This window comes from Salmo salar, chromosome ssa06, assembly GCF_905237065.1.
Source record: "Salmo salar chromosome ssa06, Ssal_v3.1, whole genome shotgun sequence".
NCBI lineage: Eukaryota > Metazoa > Chordata > Actinopteri > Salmoniformes > Salmonidae > Salmo > Salmo salar.
The window spans coordinates 69,446,679-69,461,061 of NC_059447.1; the positions used below are offsets into that span (position 1 = coordinate 69,446,679).

At 44.8% G+C, this 14,383-nt stretch overlaps 1 protein-coding gene across 4 annotated transcripts in view; it reads left to right on the forward strand.

The window, feature by feature from the left end:
• nhsl1b (NHS-like 1b) overlaps window positions 1–14,383 on the forward strand; it is a 168,820-nt gene that overhangs the window by 63,136 nt on the left and 91,301 nt on the right. The window lies entirely within an intron of this gene.

The window sequence follows — 14,383 nt, forward strand, 5'->3', positions numbered from 1 at the left end:
CTTAGAGTGTTGTGTGTGTGTGTGTGTGTGTGTGTGTGTGTGTGTGTGTGTGTGTGTGTGTTAAGCTACCCCTATGGTGGTTGTCAGTGGAACTGCTGATGTTGCAGGTGTAAAACACTCAAACACAGCATGGGACTCTGCTACTGGTGACTACCTATGGGGAAACAAACAGGTCTGAATGTACCAAACACAGCTGAACACTGAGACTTGTGCAGCAATATTTCAGCTATGTAGAGGACACTGTGATTCATCTAAATGCGTGACTCCCTGGTCCCCGGCCTGATGCGGTGGCTGATGGGTGTAACAGGGAGCTCCCACACTGACTCACCTGCTGTCTATGAGCACACTGTGACCTGGGCTGGCTACTGTGTGATTAGTACTAATGTCAACATTTTAAGGATTACTGTGGAAGAGTAAAATACAAAGACCTGAGCACTGAACTGTTCTAATATGATAGGTAGGGCTGAGCACTGAACTGTTCTAATATGATAGGTAGGGCTGAGCACTGAACTGTTCTAATATGATAGGTAGGGCTGAGCACTGAACTGTTCTAATATGATAGGTAGGGCTGAGCACTGAACTGTTCTAATATGATAGGTAGGGCTGAGCACTGAACTGTTCTAATGTGATAGGTAGGGCTGAGCACTGAACTGTTCTAATATGATAGGTAGGGCTGAGCACTGAACTGTTCTAATATGATAGGTAGGGCTGAGCACTGAACTGTTCTAATATGATAGGTAGGGCTGAGCACTGAACTGTTCTAATATGATAGGTAGGGCTGAGCACTGAACTGTTCTAATATGATAGGTAGGGCTGAGCACTGAACAGTTCTAATATGATAGGTAGGGCTGAGCACTGAACTGTTCTAATATGATAGGTAGGGCTGAGCACTGAACTGTTCTAATATGATAGGTAGGGCTGAGCACTGAACTGTTCTAATATGATAGGTAGGGCTGAGCACTGAACTGTTCTAATATGATAGGTAGGGCTGAGCACTGAACTGTTCTAATATGATAGGTAGGGCTGAGCACTGAACTGTTCTAATATGATAGGTAGGGCTGAGCACTGAACAGTTCTAATATGATAGGTAGGGCTGAGCACTGAACTGTTCTAATATGATAGGTAGGGCTGAGCACTGAACTGTTCTAATATGATAGGTAGGGCTGACCACTGAACTGTTCTAATATGATAGGTAGGGCTGAGCACTGAACTGTTCTAATATGATAGGTAGGGCTGAGCACTGAACTGTTCTAATATGATAGGTAGGGCTGAGCACTGAACTGTTCTAATATGATAGGTAGGGCTGAGCACTGAACTGTTCTAATATGATAGGTAGGGCTGAGCACTGAACTGTTCTAATATGATATGTAGGGCTGAGCACTGAACTGTTCTAATATGATAGGTAGGGCTGAGCACTGAACCGTTCTAATATGATAGGTAGGGCTGAGCACTGAACTGTTCTAATATGATAGGTAGGGCTGAGCACTGAACTGTTCTAATATGATAGGTAGGGCTGAGCACTGAACTGTTCTAATATGATAGGTAGGGCTGAGCACTGAACTGTTCTAATATGATAGGTAGGGCTGAGCACTGAACTGTTCTAATATGATAGGTAGGGCTGAGCACTGAACTGTTCTAATATGATAGGTAGGGCTGAAGACTGTCATTAAAATACAGTTTTTAGAAAAAAAGACTACGATAAATGATATCATTTATGTTGCTGCCCTTCCTTTTGGCTCACCAATAACCACAATTCCATGACCGTCACAGCCCTCATGATAGGTTACCTTTGTTGAAGCGAGACACTGTTTTGATCCAAATGGATCTTGGTCAGTGGAGGATAGTGACTTTCAGTCCCATAATCCCTAATCTCTTCCGCCGGCAGGCACCCTGTTGAACAGGTAACAGGACGAAGTCACACACTCTTAGTCCTGTTAATGTTGTCTAGGCTATGGCTACCTGTAAGGGGTTAATGCTGGTGTTGTCCTACAGGCTTCAGGGTCAGTCCAGTGTAAAGCATTGTGGAGCTGAAAGTCTGCAACCTGACTCTTTTCAGCCACCCCAAGTCTTTTTTGACTGGTTCCTCTCGAGCGTGACTGATCAGGAATTTACTGAGGGGACCACACCCTCTCCCCCTGGGCCCCAGCCTCCAGTGCGCGTGCGTGTTTGTGCGTGTCTTCATGTGCGCGTGCGTTCATGTGTGCACGTATGCAGATTGTTTCAAAGCCCTCCTCTGATTACTGCTGCTCATTTGTCTTGCACGGTTTCTCCTCCTTTCTCTCCTCCCCCTGTAGTATCAGTCTGTTCTATCTTTCTCTTTCACACCACTGTACAGTATCTCGATCTATCCGTTCTCTTCCCCCTGTTTATCCTCATTCAGACCGACAAACTCCTCACCGTATACACATACAGCACTCAGATGCTACACACACTCAGTCATACGTTCGTATGCACAGGTACCCACATAAATGCTTACATACACACATCCGGGTATGCATACATACAGATGTTCTGCAGGCCTAGTCCCTGTTTATGCATGTAAATTGGTGGGTATTAAAGTCTTGTGTGTATGCACTAGAAAGGCTGTCTGGTTGTTTTTTAATGCATTTTCTCTGCAGTCACTAATGACAACATCCTCTGGAATCACCACACACACACACACACACACACACACACACACACACACACACACACTGATAAAGCCTTACTTGCGGTTTGGGATTAGGAAGCACTGCTGCCTGGGGTCAGGAGAGAAAGGTCAGGGGTCAACACCTGCTTCACCTTTCCTTTGTCTCTTTAGTTAAGCAGCTTCCCAGAAGAGGCGCCATCTGAGACTCAACACACACACACACACATACACACATACACATACACAGAAGAGGCGCCGTCTGTGACTCCACTGAAAGGCTCTCTTAGCTAAGCTCCCAGCTTTTGTATGGAATAACGGTATTAAGATACACACACACACACACACACACACACACACACACACACACACACACACACAGCTTTACTATGCAATAACAGACTTGATGCACGTGGACAGAGGAATGGAGGGGATTGGAGTGTTAACTTTCATGAATCCTCAAGTTGACAGCATTTTTCTTTTTTTTCTGAGGCTCAGCTCTAACAACCCCTCTGGCTGTACAGTCAGCCAGCTATGGTAGGGTTCCACAGTCACTGCCTATCTAATTAGATCGATTTTAATCTGATTCAGCCGTTTATTTCTAAACCAGTCTGTGTGGCCTGTTTGTTCAGCGGCCTGGTAAATGAATGGTCTTGTTTATTGACTGTAGTGTGATAGCAGGGAGACACACAGCCTTCTTTTCCGGCCCATTTCAACATGTGGTAATGACCCAGAGTCATCCAAGACAACCTGCTGAACAGACAAGAAGAGACTCTCATTGGCTGTTATATGGCGCTCCCCTGTGGTACATAACATCCATTACACTTTCACTGTGAGTCAATTAGGCTTTGTTGATGGAGATTTTGGGGCAGGGATGTTCCCCACATAGCTGTGCTTTTCTTGTTTTCTTGTGGGTTGTGTGGCCTGTTCAAGATCTTTACATTTGAGATTTGATTTATCTGATAGGTTTTGTAGTTTGTGACCGAATGGATTATTTTATTGGATATTCTCCTGTGTTTCAAAAGGTTTCCCAATGACCTACAACCCTCTCTCATTGAATGCATTCTGTAATGTATGTCTCTCCTAGTACTGGCCCTGAATTTGAAACATATATTGCTGAGAGCAGTAGAGCAGTCAGACCTACACAGCTGGAGGCCCCAGGGGATCCAGGAGCCACTACCACAGTGACTCTCTTCCCCGCCACCAGAGGGCCGTTGCTGGGCTGCATCATCCTGCTTGGCCCTGTTCTGCCCTGCTCTCTGGAGGTCTGGGGTTGCTAGGCAGCCCTTCTAATAAATGGAGATCCGGAGATGATCTGTTAATTATTTGTGTTATCCCATTTACCCTTTTTCTCATGCTCTGTTTGTCTCCTCTCTTCCCTCTCTCCCTCCTTAAGAAGGTGTTGTCCATTTTTAACTTACCTGTACAGTAAAGCATCTTTAATATGCATCTGTCTGTGCAGTGTCCACTCTCACACCACTTTAGTAAATGGTCTGGTAAACATTGCTACACCTTTCAAACTCACCCAGCCCCCAACATCTCACAGTTGGTGGCAGTTTGAGTGCATCAATGTGACCAGATTAGGCCCCTTATGGTTTGTGGGGACCTCCGGGACCCTATGGGGACTGCTAATTCACTGAGTGGCTCCTCTGCCCCCAACCTGTCAATCACCTGTCTGTCACGCCCACCCCCATAGCCCCCTGGGTAATGCTGTCAGCATGGATGACACATTGCAGCGCCGCAAAGCCACATGGGAGTCCGCTGAAGTGACGACCCCCACACATATGTGCACACAGACACGCACACACACTGGTGACAGTCTGACCCCAGCTGTCACATTTCTGTCACCTGGAAGGGCGATCTGTCTTGTGAATTACATTAACCTTTGTTCACTTAGCAAACAGAACGACTTATAGGCCAATGTGAAATGGCCTACATTCTTTCAGTGGATACAATGTTAAAAGGAAGGGGGGGGGTTATAAATGTTTTGCTCTCTCCATGTTTTGTTGTTAGGTGTTCAGTAAGAAATTCGGTACTCAGAACAGAAGTTGGAAGACATTTTAGCTGGAGTAATACTTGTGTTAACATTGAACAGTGCTACAGTGAGAAGAATCATAAATCTGTGAATCTTAATATTCATGGGATTCATATTCATCTTTAACAGAACACTTAAATTACCTCGGCAGAACACTTAAATTACGCTTCTTGGGTGCGTGAGATTGAGTTATTTTTTTTTTACACTACTGTATAACCAACCAACCTGGCTTTTATGTAACATTTTATGTAGAACTGGTTTTACTGGGTGCGTCCACATGCCAATCTGGGTTTTATACAGGCATATATATATATATATATATATATGTGTATTTGTATGAACATAACAAGATTCAACAACTGCGACATCAACTGAACAAGTTCCACAGACATGTGACTAACAGAACTGGAATAATGTGTCCCTTAACAAAGGGGTGGGGGGTCAAAATCAAAAGTAACAGTCAGTATCTGGTGTGGCCACCAGCTGCATTAAGTACTGCAGTGCATCTCCTCCTCATGGACTGCACCAGTTCCCAGACCTTTCTGGGGGGAATGGCCCTAGCCCTCACCCTCTGATCCAACAGGTCCCAGACGTGCTCAATGGGATTGAGATCCGGGCTCGTCGCTGACCATGGCAGAACACTGACATTCCTATCTTGCAGGAAATCACTCACAGAACGAGCAGTATGACTGGTGGCATTGTCATGCTGGAGGGTCATGTCAGGATGAGCCTGCAGGAAGGGTACCACATGAGGGAGGAGGATGTCTACCCTGTAACGCACAGAGTTGAGATTGCCTGCAATGACAACAAGCTCAGTCCGATGATGCTGTGACACACTGCCCCAGACCATGACGGACCCTCCACCTCCAAACGATCCCGCTCCAGAGTACAGGCCTCGGTGTAACGCTCATTCCTTCGACGATAAACGTGAATCCGACCATCGCCCCTGGTGAAACAAAACCGCGACTCGTCAGTGAAGAGCACTTTTTGCCAGTCCTGTCTGGTCCAGCGACGGTGGGTTTGTGCCCATAGGCGATGTTGTTGTCGGTGATGTCTGGTGAGGACCTGCCTTACAACAGGCCTACAAGCCCTCAGTCCAGCCTCTGTCCACAATAGGCTGAGAGTCTGGGCACTGATGGCAGGATTGTCCGTTCCTGGTGTAACTCGGGCAGTTGTTGTTGCCATCCTGTACCTGTCCCGCAGGTGTAATGTTCGGATGTACCAATCCTGTGCAGGTGTTGTTACAAGTGGTGTGCCACTGCGAGGACGATCAGCTGTCCGTCCTGTCTCCCTGTAGCGCTGTCTTAGGCGTCTCACAGTATGGACATTGCAATTTATTGCCCTGGCCACATCTGCAGTCCTCATGCCTCCTTGCAGCATGCCTAAGGCACGTTCACGCAGATGAGCAGGGACCCTGGGCATCTTTCTTTTGGTGTTTTTCAGAGTCAGTAGAAAGGCCTCTAGTTTCCTAAGTTTTCATAACTGTGACCTTAATTGCCTTCCGTCTGTAAGCTGTTAGTGTCTTAACGACCGTTCCATGGGTGCATGTTCATTAATTGTTTATGGTTCATTGAACAAGCATGGGAAACAGTGTTTAAACCATTTACAATGACGATCTGTGAAGTTATTTTGATTTTTATGAATTATGTTTGAAAGACAGGGTCCTGAAAAAGGGACCTTTCTTTTTTTGCTGAGTTTATATATAATGACTTGCATACCAGATAACTAGATGATAGACCTAGAGGGTTATGAGCCTTGTTCAGTTGAGACGTGGCAGAGCTGTCACAACTTATCCAGGATCTGTCAATGGACGCGTGTGGAGTAGTTACACATTTGACACAGCAGAGGATGAATACGAGGATACATGTGACTCTGTCTCTCTTCACCATGTGTATAGCTCTACTCCTGTCCCCTGTAATACAACATGCTGACCTCACTGCATTCTACAGGAACCTGCTTTGGCTTACACCTGCTCTCCAAGGGCAAGGAGTGGGGGATAGATATGTTGAGAAATGGAGGGAAGGAGAAAGCAAGTAGAGAGATGGAAGGAGAGATGGGGGGTGGCAGATATAGAGGAAGGGGAGGGGGGAGCCTCCATATTAGGCAGCATGCCTGTGGTGAAAGTTATGGTTAGTACTCGTGTTTAGGTCAGAGGTCATGGTGGTCAGTCTGTTAGGCTGCTGTTGAAGATGGTATTGTCATGCCTGTCCAGGAGAGATGAGAGGATTTTCCACCTCGCCTTATTCTCACTCCTCTCGCTTCTCAATCTTTTTCTCTCTTGAGTTCCTCTTCTTCTTCCAATTTCCAATTTCCTTTAAGGCCTACCCATTCTCCAGTCTATACTGTCTACTATTTTCCATGATGCTCTGATTTTTCTCCTGTTAAAGCTGTGTTGTCCTTGTTGTGTTTTAAAGAGCTGGAAGCTTTTCTGTTTTATAGAAATGTGACAGTCTTGATTACACAGGTTCTGGCCAACTCTGGATTGAGGGAGAGAGAGATTGGGGTCAGGGTTGGATGGATGGATGGAGGGAGAGAGAGGGAGGGGGGGCAGGGATGGAGGGAGAGAAATGACAGAAGAGAAAAATGTGTTCATTAAAATTGTTAATGTTGCCCTCATGTCACAGATGCTCCCCTCCCTTCATCATTCCATACAAACAGATAACTAAACCCAATACAAACTGTGAGATAGAGGGAGTAGTACCCTGATCCCCGGCCTCTACCCTTTCTATCAAAATACCACCAAAATACCACCGCCTCCTCCTAGACCATTAAGAGTGCTCCATGTGGCCTCCAAGCCACCACCCAATTTAGATAGTACACACTCAACCACATACGTGAAAACACACTCGCGTGCACACATACACCTATAAACCCCTTGGGATGGAGACTAATAAAACTCTTCCTTTATGGCTTCTCTTAACCCCCTGTATTTAGAGCATTCATTAAAATGTTATTTCTGTGGCCAGCACAGTGTGCAGCTCCACTTACTGTGGAATGGAAGTTGGCACTAGGGCTGTTACGGTGACCATATTACCGCCACACCGGCGGTCACGATTCATCATGGCAATCAAATTCCAGGTGACAGTTTAGTCACTTTAATTAGGCTTCTCTAACCTTTATGCTGCTGATGGTCATTAGTAGCCTACCAAACTTGCTAAGTGCCTGGTACTCAGCGCTCTATTGTCCCTCTAATCACTCTGACGTCAATGCAAATGTAATCAAAATTCTAATCAAACACTTCATGAGAGCCCATGAGCTCATGTTGTGCAACATTTCTGTAGGCTATGCAATTGCGTGATAAAACACCAGTGATGGCCTCTATTAAAAAGAGGAGGATCCATCAACTTTCTATAGGCTAGGCCTACTATATTTATTTCTCAACTTTCCTAATATTAAGCACATTGCTTCTCTTTAAAACAGGAGTCTAGCCTACCTGACTGGCGTGAAAATGAACCACGGGAAAAGCATCTTCCATTTGCTATTTAAGTGCATAGATGACATGTATTTTTTCCCGCTGCACCTGTTCCGAGACAGGTGCCTGATAATGATCCGTTCTAAATCCAGACTTATATCATTTAGTGTATGTGAAGACAACATTAAATTAGGAATAGTCTGATGGGTGACATTATTAGCCTATCACTTGTGAATGATGCCCAGCTTATGCAGTAAGCCAAGAAACGGTGCATGCTGTTTTTTTGCGACTTTTTCAAATCGTAGTCGCACATCTCATGTAGCCTAGCCCATAGGCCTGTATTTTTTTTTTATTAGGTTTGTATCATAACTAAAGTGGCCAAATAACGTCTTAAAATTAAGCACATTAATCTGCTTTACAAAAGGTGTAGAGCTTAACTGGCATACATAAGCAGTGTGTGAGTTTCAAGTTTGGGGAAGATCATTTTCACCATAAAAATGCACCTTTATAATAAAAGCATTACATGCATAATCACATTTGCAGTCACTTTTGAGAATGGTGTTTTCCCGCTAGTTGATTGCATTTTGGAACATTCAGGCTTATAGCCTACTGCTGTGTGTGCATTTCTGCGCTTATAATGTGAATAGCTTAATAGTTTATCAACATTTTAAGCTAAACTTTCTGATCTGTTGCGTCAGACACATTGCTTTGAAACTTTTTTTTGATGCTAGTGGTTGTATTAATTTGGGATCTATCACGTTTCACAACTGTCCCAGACTATGCTTGAATAGACACGAAATAGACTAGGTCAACTTTTGTACTATGAGGCATAGTATATTGACATACAGTGAGGGGGAAAAATTATTTGATCCCCTGCTGATTTTGTGCGTTTGCTCACTGACGAAGAAATGATCAGTCTATAATTTTAATGGTAGGTTTATTTGAACAGTGAGAGACAGAATAACAACAAAAAAATCCAGAAAAACGCATGTCAAAAATGTTATAAATTGATTTGCATTTTAATGAGGGAAATAAGTATTTGACCCCTCTGCAAAACATGACTTAGTACTTGGTGGCAAAACCCTTGTTGGCAATCACAGAGGTCAGATGTTTATTGTAGTTGGCCACCAGGTTTGCACACATCTCAGGAGGGATTTTGTCTCACTCCTCTTTGCAGATCTTCTCCAAGTCATTAAGGTTTCGAGGCTGACGTTTGGCAACTCGAAACCTTCAGCTCCCTCCACAGATTTTCTATGGGATTAAGGTCTGGAGACTGGCTAGGCCACTCCAGGACCTTAATGTGCTTCTTCTTGAGCCACTCCTTTGTTGCCTTGGCCGTGTGTTTTGGGTCAGTGTCATGCTGGAATACCCATCCACGACCCATTTGCAATGCCCTGGCTGAGGGAAGGAGGTTCTCACCCAAGATTTGACGGTACATGACCCTGTCCATCGTCCCTTTGATGCAGTGAAGTTGTCCTGTCCCCTTAGCAGAAAAACACCCCCAAAGCATAATGTTTCCACCTCCATGTTTGACGGTGGGGATGGTGTTCTTGGGGTCATAGGCAGCATTCCTCCTCCTCCAAACACGGCGAGTTGAGTTGATGCCAAAGAGCCCTATTTTGGTCTCATCTGACCACAACACTTCACCCAGTTGTCCTCTGAATCATTCATTGGCAAACTTCAGACGGGCATGTATATGTGCTTTCTTGAGCAGGGGACCTTGCGGGCGCTGCAGGATTTCAGTCCTTCACGGCGTAGTGTGTTACCAATTGTTTTCTTGGTGACTATGGTCCCAGCTGCCTTGAGATCATTGACAAGATCCTGCCGTGTAGTTCTGGGCTGATTCCTCGCCGTTCTCATGATCATTGCAACTCCACGAGGTGAGATCTTGCATGGAGCCCCAGGCTGAGGGAGATTGACAGTTCTTTTGTGTTTCTTCCATTTGCGAATAATCGCACCAACTGTTGTCACCTTCTCACCAAGCTGCTTGGCGATAGTCTTGTAGCCCATTCCAGCCTTGTGTAGGTCTACAATCTTGTCCCTGACATCCTTGGAGAGCTCTTTGGTCTTGGCCATGGTGGAGAGTTTGGAATCTGATTGATTGATTGCTTCTGTGGACAGATGTCTTTTATACAGGTAACAAACTGAGATTAGGAGCACTCCCTTTAACCTCTTTAACCTCTCTAGACGTTGCGCTAGCGGAACACCTGCTCCAATATCCAATGATGGGCGTGGCGCGAAATACAAAGTCCTCGAAAATCCCAAAACTTCAATTTTTCAAACATATGACTATTTTACACCATTTTAAAGACAAGACTCTCCTTTATCTAACCACACTGTCCGATTTCAAAAAGGCTTTACAGCGAAAGCAAAACATTAGATTATGTCAGCAGAGTACCCAGCCAGAAATAATCAGACACCCATTTTTCAAGCTAGCATATAATGTCACAAAAAACCAAAACCACAGCTAAATGCAGCACTAACCTTTTGATGATCTTCATCAGATGACACTCCTAGGATATTATGTTATACAATACATGCATGTTTTGTTCAATCAAGTTCATATTTATATCAAAAAACTGCTTTTTACATTAGCATGTGACGTTCAGAACTAGCATTCCCACCGAACACTTCCTGTAAATTTACTAAATTACTCACGATAAACGTTCACAAAAAACATACCAATTATTTTAAGAATTATAGATACAGAACTCCTTTATGCAATCGCGGTGTCCGATTTTAAAATAGCTTTTCGGTGAAAGCACATTTTGCAATATTCTGAGTAGATAGCCCGGCCATCATGGCTAGCTATTTTGACACCCACCAAGTTTGGTACTCACCAAACTCAGATTTACTATAACAAAAATTGGATTACCTTTGCTGTTCTTCGTCAGAATGCACTCCCAGGACTTCTACTTCAATAACAAATGTTGGTTTGGTTCCAAATAATCCATAGTTATATTCAAATAGCGGCGTTTTGTTGTGCGTTCAAGACACTATCCGAAGGGTGACGTGCCTGGCGCGTTTCGTGACAAAACATTTCAAAATATTCCATTACCGTACTTCGAAGCATGTCAAACGCTGTTTAAAATCAATTTTTATGCGATTTCTCGTAAAAAAGCGATAATATTCCGACCGGGAGTCGTTGTTTTCGTTCACAGACAGAGAAAGTAAAATGGACTCTTCTCGTGCACGCGCGCACCAATCTCATTGTTCTCAGATCGACCACTATCCAAATGCGCTACTGTTTTTCAGCCATGGCCTGCAAAGTCATCATTCAACGTTCTGGCGCCTTCTGAGAGCCTATGGGAGCGTTAGAAAATGTCACGTTATAGCAGAGATCCCCTGTTTTGGATAGAGATGATCAAGAAGGCCAAGAAATGGTCAGAGAGGGCGCTTCTTGTTTGGAATCTTCTCAGGTTTTGGCCTGCCAAATGAGTTCTGTTATACTCACAGACACCATTCAAACTGTTTTAGAAACCTTGGAGTGTTTTCTATCCAAAGCTAATAATGATATGCATATTCTAGTTTCTGGGCAGGAGTAATAATCAGATTAAATCGGGTACGTTTTTTATCCGGCCGTGAAAATACTGCCCCCTATCCATAACAAGTTAAGAGTGTGCTCCTAATCTCAGCTCGTTACCTGTATAAAAGACACGTGGGAGCCAGAAATCTTTCTGATTGAGAGGGGGTCAAATACTTATTTCCCTCGTTAAAATGCAAATCACTTTATAACATGTTTAACATGGGTTTTTCTGGATTTTTTTGTTGTTATTCTAACATACGGACAACTCAGAGTATGCTGTTCTGTTCATCTAAAATATACATTTTCTTCATATCATGTTTGTTTAGACCTGTCTAAAATAAGTAATGGATTTATTGTGATGGTGTAGGCTATATTACATGGATTTATTAGACTTTTTTAAATGTAGATGTTCCAAAGGTCTGCATCAGTGGCTTGTAGGCTAACGCTTGGAAGCCTGGAGATACTAAATGTGTTTATGTTAGTTAACGGTCAATTACCGTGAGACCAGCAGTCTCATGGTATATTTTGCTTGACAATCACCGGTTGACAAAATGTCATGAACGCCACAGCCCTTGTTGGCACTACCTGATTTTTCAATTCCTGAATAAGAAGTTAAGTCACTTTCTAAAATGGAATTGCCTCCAACACTGTGTAATGCACAGCCATGGTCATTTCACTGCAGGCAAAGGCTATTTGGTGACTTTCTGAAGATTTACACATGTACTGTATGTTGTGTAATGGTCGTATATATTAATGGCACGCACTCTCCACTGATGTCTGGTTACCAGGCAATCAGACCCCGGTGCTCTCATCACCTAGACACCTACCCAGAGTCATGCCAATGGTTTCTCACTGCAACTGGGTGTGTGTGTGTGTGGTTTAAGAGAAGTATGTTTCTGTACTTATACCAGCCAAAGTTCCTGTCCTTTCCCTCCGTTTCTCTCCTCTTCCCTCCACCTCTCAGCTGTCCCTGTGGTGTGTATGTGTGGAATGTTCCGACAGGGCCAGAGAGGGAGTAGGGCTTCACAACAACATGTTGGGGGTCACCAGCTAGCATTACTCTAAGCATCATTACACCCCCCTGATGGTGCATATGTTTACATGCAGGACCCACCAGCATGATACTACTCTATTACATAGCTGCTAGCGTCTGGAAGCTGACCCACTGACTGAGATGGTAACGTAGCTGCTAGCGTCTGGAAGCTGACCCACTGACTGAGACGGTAACGTAGCTGCTAGCGTCTGGAAGCTGACCCACTGACTGAGACGGTAACGTAGCTGCTAGCGTCTGGAAGCTGACCCACTGACTGAGACGGTAACGTAGCCGCTAGCGTCTGGAAGCTGACCCACTGACTGAAACGGTAACGTAGCCGCTAGCGTCTGGAAGCTGACCCACTGACTGAGACGGATATTCAATCTTTTTTTATGCTAATGTATTTCCTCCACTCTCCTGGTTCATAATTTGTTTTGTTCAGTCACTGTTCAGTGGTTTTTAAAATTCTATATGGGTGGGCGTGGGGGGGGGTTTCCGTTCAGATTTTGGGGAATGTCTGTTTGGGGGAGGGGGTCAGGGGTTGAAGCAGGAATAAAGTTGACCTTTATACACCGACCTTTCACCTCCCTTGGGGGTCAAACAGCACTTTGCTTAAAACAGCTCTCTGTGTTTTAGAGGTGAAATCAATACTCTCCTCAACGGTCTCTTAGCCTATACACGAACACTTCAGTCAGCATCACTTAACCTTTAGGACACCTAGGCTCAACACAGCTATCCCAGAGCTCATTTGAGCCCATTGAATCTCCTTTTCACAGTGCTCTGCTCAGCTGCTCTGGACTAGTGGACACTAAAAAAAAGTTTTGTAGTTCACTCCCATTCAGAAATAGAGGCTAGGTAGAGTAGAATAGGTTTGTATCTGAACGTCCACAGGCCTGTGTATTTCTTTAGTATGCATCGGTACACTTTCAAGACATCCATCTTTTCTCCTTCCATCCCTTCATCCCAGCGCTGTGGGAGAGCAGGGCTGGTTAATTATTAAAGGAGTGTGACTGGCCTTTGGTTTCACCGACGGGGACAAAGGTTCATACACACTCAGCGAGCAGGTGTGTGTGTGTGTGTGTGTGTGTGTGCGTGCGCAGTCCTACGTGCGTGTTATAACACCAGCTTGTGTGAGTGTGTGGGCCAGAGAGAAAGGAGGTGGTGTTATTGCTAGTGTTTTATCAGGTAAACCAGGACCCAATCCTGTAGCACGCAGCAAACTGCCAGGGATTAGTTGTCCCAGGTCAGTCAATATGTGTACATCAGAAGTGCTGGCACCATAGATTTTTGTCACTGTGGGAAAATGAAAAGGGGAGCAAGGGAGGAGGGGGTAACATAACGTGGTGTTATGTCTCTCTCTGAGAGTTAGTACAGGGTAGGCTGGGACAACCCGACACTGGAGTTACATAGAGAAGACACCCCACGAGGGTTGGCAAAGGTTTGTGTGTCCTAGGAGGGCGGTACCGCAGTGAGGGCTGTGACTGGGGGATTCAGTTACTCCATGGAGAGGAGAACAACCCCGCCTCGCCCTTCTCCTGGGAGCTCATTGTGGTGTTGGAGGAACAGTGTGGGTACCTTGGAGGGAGAAGGGCCCTTGAGCCGCCTCATACACACCCTGGCTCCGTGGTTTGTTTGTGGTCCCTCCTTGGTAGTCACACAACAAAAACTACTGGGATGTGGGGCTCTCCCACCCATGTGTGACCACAAACAACCCTCCATGATGCCTCTCTTACTTGTCAGTTTACACTAAT